The 6355-nt window shown below is 47.0% G+C and overlaps 1 protein-coding gene across 1 annotated transcript in view; it reads right to left on the bottom strand.

Moving 5' to 3' along the window:
- Positions 1 to 1039, bottom strand: part of LOC149431526 (microtubule-actin cross-linking factor 1, isoforms 6/7-like) — a 98553-nt gene extending 97514 nt beyond the window's left edge. The window contains 1 exon segment of the mRNA XM_089665510.1: positions 936 to 1039. The gene's annotated coding sequence lies outside the window, so the exon portion shown is untranslated.
- Positions 1040 to 6355: the final 5316 nt, after the last annotated feature.

Raw genomic sequence — 6355 nt, forward strand, 5'->3', positions numbered from 1 at the left:
CCTCATTGTCAGTGGGACAGTCCAAAGCTGGAGGAGACACCCAACACCATAGTAGGGACATCCAATGCCCTGTTGTGGAGATGCCCTATGTTGGGAACATCCAAAACCCTATAATGGGCACACTAAACACCCCACCTTGGTGAAACACAACACCCTATGTTGGGAACATCCAACACCCTACAGTAGAGACACCGAACACCCCATCCTAAAGAAAACCCCACTCTATGGTGGGAACATCCTATAGCATGGACACCCAACACCTTATAAGATCCAGCACCTCTCTGGATCTTGTGAGGAGCCCCCAGTCTCCCTGCTGGATTTGTATTAATTTTGTGTTGTGGAGAATGCAACAGGAGGATTGGGAACACCTCATTGTCAGTGGGACAGTCCAAAGCTGGAGGAGACACCCAACACCATGGTAGGGACATCCAATGCCCTTTTGTGGAGATGCCCTATGTTGGGAATATCCAACCCCCTATAGTGGGAACAGCAAACACCCCATCTTGTGTAAACCCAACACCCAATGTTGGGAACATCCAACACCCTACAATGGAGACACCCAACACCCCATCTTGAGGAAACCCCACTCTATAATGGGAACATCCTATAGCGTGGGCACCCAACACCTTATAGTAGAGATACCCAAAATCCTATAGTGGGGAAACCCAATGCTCTATGGTGAGGGCACCCAATACTCTGCGGCAGGATCACCCAAAACCTGATGGCAGGTGGTAACAGAACTATGAATTATGGCAGGGAGTCTTCACTTCTGAAGATGGATGGGATGGCCACTGACCTGGACCAAAGGTCAGATGAAAGGGATGAGTACGAAGAGTGCAGAGTATTTCTCTGTGGGTCAGATATATCAATGAATTTGGTGATTAGTGAGACATTGGTGGAAAAAACAACACTAGAACACCAACCTCGGCACATACCTCTAGGAGTTCCCCATCGGTGAGGTCCGGGAGTGACGTCTCCATCATCTGCAGACAAAGCCAGAGAGATCTCACCTGGTCCTGCACCTCCATCCTCCACACCCTCCACAGTTCCCTCTGCCTGGGAAAAGAAGACAGGACAAAGTAAAAACTTGTATGGGGGCAGTTTCTGTAAACATCTGAGTTCCACCAACAACCATCTACAATTTGACCTGCCCTATAGAGACTGTACCTAGAACCATGTTCAACATAACGTTTACTCCAGCCATGTTAGGAAGGACTGTCAGCTTGAGAGTCAGCTTGAGATTGTTGCACGTTTCAGAGACTGTTCCAGCGTTACAGGAGACTGCTGTAATGTTACATAAGATGGTTACATTGTGATAACTATAATGTTACACAAAGTTGTAACAGAATCAAGTTACATGAAACACAATGTAGCGCCCCTGCTGTGATCGCCAGAAGAGAGATGCATGGTGGGTACCTTGTACATTACTGGTTCTGCAAGGTTTTATCTTTTTTTAGACTCATTTTACATAATGACCCCCAAATCCTCTGAAGGATTCCAACTTTATCCCACCCATGGGCAGACTGACCATTTGGAAACTCAGGCACTGCCCGAGGGCCCGGGGTCAGTAGGATCTCAGAACAGCAGTTGGGGAAAGGAACCCTTCCAATCTGAGAGACCTGGAGCAGTTGGAGAAAGAAGAGAACTCCAAAATTCCAGTAGAGAGGTGGAAGAAACTCATTGATGGTTTTGGAAGAGGAGAGGACTGAACTGGTCAGCAATGAGTCCAGATCTCAATCCCATAGAGCTCCTGTGGAGAGATCTCAGAACCAGGGGTGGACTGACCATTTGGAAACTCGGGCACTGCCCGAGGGCCCGGGGTCAGTAGGGGACCCCATGAGATGCCCCTGGTACCTTTTTCATAGGCTTTTTTGAGCTTGGGCAAGTACACAGGGGCCCCATGATCCCCTATTGCCCGGGGGCCCCATGAGTTGTCAGCCCGCCCCTGATCCCACCCCAGGGTTTCCCATATCGCAGACGTTTTGTTTTCTGCTCCATCTCTGAGACTGCTTGTAGGAAGTTGTGAATCCTTTAGGGCTTGGTGCCACCCCCTAGGTACCAGGCAAAGGGTCTGGCAGTCATTTTCTCAGGCTTTCTGGAGTAGAAAAGGTTCAGTGGGAGGAGTTACAGAGAGAGAAGGGGTTGGAAGACATGGTGAGAAGTTTTCCCCAGAGCTTGCCTTCCCCCTAGGTTGGGCAATGTGACTTTATGTACCTGTATGGTGTAAACTGTTAAGGGCGAAAGATTTAATGCCCAACTACCAAGAATTAGAAAAATCTACTCTTTCGCGGGGGTCCTCCCCACTGCAAAGGTTAAATGCTCATTATGTCTAGGGATGCTGGAGTATGGAGTAAAGAGCTAACATCCTGGACTCCAGCATGGTCCCTCAAGCTCGCCCCTACCATGTACAAGACTGTGTGAACAGCCTTGAGTTTTAGGTGATGATACTGAGGGACCATCCACAGATCAGACCTTTGGGAAGAAGAGGGAGCACCAGGCATAGTTGGAGAAAGGCTAAGTAACAATGCCTGTTCCTGAACATAATGAACATTTAACCCTCAGCAGTATGGGAGGCTTTTACGGAAAGGTATAATCCATCTGGAGCTATGGAGTGGACAGTATCTTGAAATGGGAACCTTCCGGAACAACTGTGCAATGGTGAGCACCACCAACCTTTGTAAGAAAACCTTACTCAAGCCATTTTTCTGGGAAGACTCTGTAAGAAGGATCTAATATGTTTGCCAATGAGCTTCAGTCGTTGAAATGCAACCACGACCAACTGGACATTCCGTGACAGTATGAGCTAGGATGAAGAGTGTAGAGGTATTCTAATTAAAGAAAGGTGCTTGGGACCATGGTGGTGGGCTGTAATAATCGTGCCTATCCTATGACCTTACATTTGAAGGCTGAGTGTTGGGTGTTCCTCTCTTGGCCTGTTCTCTTGGGGGACTGTAATTTGGCAGCTTCCATAAGCAGGAATGCCGCTAAGTCTCTCTGTGTATAGTGAAGGACCAAGGGTAGCCACCTATGGACTGAGGAAGTTGCCCTGGGAGAAGTTAGCTCAATCCTAGGACCATACAGCTGTGGACTGAGCCTTGGCAATGGCTCGTGTTTACAGCGGGATGAAGATAGGTTGCAGATATATATTGTAAGTATGGAAACCTTACTCAAGCCAGTTTGCTGGGAAGACTTTGTAAGAAGGATCTAATATGTTTGCCTATGAGCTTCAGTCGTTGAAATGCAACCACGACCAACTGGACATTCCGTGACAGTATGAGCTGGGATGAAGAGTGTAGAGGTATTCTAATTAAAGAAAGGTGCTTGGGACCATGGTGGTGGGCTGTAATAATCGTGCCTATCCTACGACCTTACATTTGAATTCTGAGTGTTGGGTGTTCCTCTCTTGGCCTGGTCTGGGGGACTGTAATTTGGTAGCTTCCATAAGCAGGAGTGCCACTCTCTGTGTATATGGAAGGACCAAGGGTAGCAACCTATGAACTGAGGAGGTTGCCCTGGGAGAAGTTAGCTCAATCCTAGGACCATACAGCTGTGGACTGAGCCTTGGCAATGGATCGTGTTTACAGCGGGATGAAGATGGGTTGCAGATATATACTGTAAGTATGGAAACCTTACTCAAGCCAGTTTGCTGGGAAGACTCTGTAAGAAGGATCTAATATGTTTGCCTATGAGCTTCAGTAGTTGAAATGCAACCACAACCAACTGGACATTCCGTGACAGTATGAGCTGGGATGAAGAGTGTAGAGGTATTCTAATTAAAGAAAGGTGTTTGGGACCATGGTGGTGGGTTGTAATAATCGTGCCTATCCTACGACCTTACATTTGAAGCCTGAGTGTTGGGTGTTCCTCTCTTGGCCTGTTCTCTTGGGGGACTGTAATTTGGCAGCTTCCATAAGCAGGAATGCCGCTAAGTCTCTCTGTGTATAGTGAAGGACCAAGGGTAGCCACCTATGGACTGAGGAGGTTGCCCTGGGAGAAGTTAGCTCAATCCTAGGGCCATACAGCTGTGGACTGTAAGAAGGATCTAATATGTTTGCCTATGAGCTTCAGTAGTTGAAATGCAACCACAACCAACTGGACATTCCGTGACAGTATGAGCTGGGATGAAGAGTGTAGAGGTATTCTAATTAAAGAAAGGTGCTTGGGACCCTGGTGGTGGGCTGTAATAATCGTGCCTATCCTATGACCTTACATTTGAAGGCTGAGTGTTGGGTGTTCCTCTCTTGGCCTGGTCTGGGGGACTGTAATTTGGTAGCTTCCATAAGCAGGAATGCCGCTAAGTCTCTCTGTGTATAGTGAAGGACCAAGGGTAGCCACCTATGGACTGAGGAGGCTGCTCTGGGAGAAGTAAGCTCAAGCCTAGGACCATACAGCTGTGGACTGAGCCTTATTATAAACAATGGCTCGTGTTTACAGCGGGATGAAGATGGGTTGCAGATACATACTGTAAGTATGGAAACCTTACTCAAGCCAGTTTGATGGGAAGACTCTGTAAGAAGGATCTAATATCTTTTCCAATGAGTTTCAGTTGTTGGAATGCAACCAGAAGCAACTGGATGCTCTGGAGTTTATTTACTAAAACTGCAAAATCTGGGGCAGCTGTGCATGACAGCCAATCAGATTCTAACTTAAATTTGTTCAATTAAGCGTTGGCAATAAAACCTGAAAGCTGATTGGTTTCTATGCAGAGCTTCACCAGATTTTGTACTCTCCAGTTTTATTAAATCAACCCCTCTGTGTCAGTATGAGCTGGGATGAAGAGAAGAGAGGTAGTCATAAAAACATGCTTGGGACCATGGTGAAGGCCTGGAGTAGTCAGTACCTGTCCCATGATCTTATTACGGAAGGTTGAGTGTTAGATATTACTCTCCTGACCAGGTCTTATGGAGGTATGAGCAGGTCTTATGGAGATATGACTAGGTCTTATGGAGGTATGACCAGGTCTTATGGAGGTATGACCTGGTCCTATGGAGGTATGAGCAGGTCTTATGGAGATATGACTAGGTCTTATGGAGGTATGACCAGGTCTTATGGAGGTATGACCTGGTCCTATGGAGGTATGAGCAGGTCTTTTGGAGGTATGACCAGGTCTTATGGAGGTATGATCTGGTCTTATGGAGGTATGACCAGGTCTTATGGAGGTATGACCAGGTTTTATGGAGGTATGACCTGGTCCTATGGAGGTATGACCTGGTCTTATGGAGGTATGAGCAGGTCTTATGGAGGTATGACCAGGTCTTATGGAGGTATGATCTGGTCTTATGGAGGTATGACCAGGTCTTATGGAGGTATGACCAGGTTTTATGGAGGTATGACCTGGTCTTATGGAGGTATGACCTGGTCTTATGGAGGTATGGCCAGGTCTTATGGAGGTATGAGGGACTGTAGTTTGGAAGCTTCCCTAAGTGGGAATCTGGATATGTGTATATGAGAAGACCAAGAGAAGCAACCTATAGGAGAAGCGACCACAATCCCCGTGTTGTGTGGAAGGAAAAGCTGTGGACTGAGCCTTGATCCATCTACTTCTGGGCAGAACTCTGTGGTATGATCATTGCAGCCACAAAGGGAAGCTGGCATTTCACTTGGTTCACATAGATGGACCTATCAACCACTGTTTGGTCTTGGATGTGCCCAACTCGCAGCATCTACATCTGAGTGTTCAGGCACAGGAAGGTTCATTACTACCGGAAAGATTGGCCAAATCACTCAGAGATTGGAATGGACCCAGACAGCTCATGGATGGCCCTTCTAAGTATGGAGTCAGACTTTAAACACACACACAGGGTGATTATCTGCAGATAAAAGTTGTTTGAGATCTTTTCGGACTTCCCTTGCAGATATCTATTTGAGCAGACCCCGGTTGAAAAAAAACACCAGTCCAACTTGTGTGGGTGTGTGTATTTATGTTTCTATCACTTCCCATATCCCTGTATATTGTGTTCATTAAGATGCCCATCTCTTCTCCAGGGGGAATAAGTTTAATGCTTGCAGTCGTTCCTCGTAATTGAGGTCCTCCAGCCCCCTATTCGTTATCTTGCCCTTCTCTGGACTCTCTCCAGTTCCAGCACATCCTTCCAGAGGATTGGTGACCAGAACTGGACAGCACACTCCAGATGTGGCCAAACTAGGGTTTTACAAAGTGGTAGAATTATCGTTTTATCTAAATCCCCTTTTTATTGTATGCTAATAGTCTGCTAGCCCTGCTTGATTCAAGTCGGTATTGCATGCTATTGCTGAGTCTGTCATCTACTAGGACCCCCAGATCTTTTTTCCATCCTCCATTCCCCCACATAGGGCCAGATTTAGACCTTGGGGTGCTCGGGGCACTTTGGGTTCT

The sequence above is a fragment of the Staurois parvus genome, unplaced genomic scaffold (genome assembly GCF_062004578.1).
Source record: "Staurois parvus isolate SC_StPar_1 unplaced genomic scaffold, SC_StPar_1.0 ptg002225l, whole genome shotgun sequence".
Lineage (NCBI taxonomy): Eukaryota > Metazoa > Chordata > Amphibia > Anura > Ranidae > Staurois > Staurois parvus.